Below are 1,191 nucleotides of genomic sequence, written 5' to 3'. Positions count from 1 at the left end.
CTAACATAGGAAGGAATTTCCTTTTAAAAGCATACATTCTATATACTATAGATAAAAATTGCTTATTTTCTCTATGAGCAAAAGTGACTGCAGGTAAAAAATTGGGCAAGTCATGGAAAACAAGAGTAAACGCAAACATCTAATGCACAGGTACAATTATTGCCACTCCAGCTTCTCAAAGCCAAGCATGCTATCCCTTTGTGTCCCCCACTACTATCAGAATTAAAGGGGTAGGGTTTGGGAAAGGAACTCAGAACTTCTCCATCATTCATACTTTCAGAAGTAGATTACAGGAAACAGTATAAACTTTTCTTTTCAAAGAAGTGGAGATGTAGGAAAAGAAAATGAAATTTCAGGATAGATTGGCAGGTCTAAATGACGCTCATCCTCCAAAATTTTTATTCTACATTATCTGTTTTTCCCTTGTTGGCTATCCTCTTTAAATCTATATGTATTTCTGGGAGGACTGTGATACCATTAGTCATTTGATATTAATATGAAATAGCAAAAGGAGCCTATTTCCCTCCTCTCAAGCAACTAACTTTCCACCAAGAGAATAAATATTTGAAAATGGACGAGGAGAAACAGATAATGTTAAAACTCTTTAGGGAATAGGATTGAACCTGATGGGATAGCTCAGTAGTTGTTATGGGCGACAGGATAGTGTCTTAATGTTTAAAGGAAAGATGTGGTAAAGAAGGGGAGGTACAGCAAGTTTAAAATTCCCTTTAAAATTTTGTCTAGGGCCAGCCCCTTACTGAGGAAGGAAAAAGCAAACACTTCTCGTCCCTACTCCTTAGGGTTTCGGTAAATATCCTCAGAAATTAAGCACCATGTATAACATTGCTTCTAGCAAAACAAGTATCTAAGAGCCAACAGTCTACAAACATACTTGTAGAAGGCAAATTATTTGTAAATAATATTTACCAGTGATGGTGATTATATTCATTGAACACTTCCTTTGTGTCAAGCACTATCCTATTTGTTTTACTCACATTAGCTTGGTGTATTTACAGCACGCCTGTCCTTGCAAAAGGGGAACAAGGCTTACAGAGGTCATCCCATCCAAGATCAAAGCCAGCTAATGACAGAGTTGAGGGCTGGCCTATCCAGTTCCAAACACTGCATAGAGGCAGAGTGCCTTCAATATTTGTAAAGTTAATTAAATAATGGATTCTTAAGTGTCTCCCC

Source organism: Hipposideros armiger, unplaced genomic scaffold, assembly GCF_001890085.2.
Source record: "Hipposideros armiger isolate ML-2016 unplaced genomic scaffold, ASM189008v1 scaffold_896, whole genome shotgun sequence".
NCBI lineage: Eukaryota > Metazoa > Chordata > Mammalia > Chiroptera > Hipposideridae > Hipposideros > Hipposideros armiger.
The sequence above is the reverse complement of the archived record's forward strand: the minus strand, read 5'-3'. Positions refer to the sequence as shown.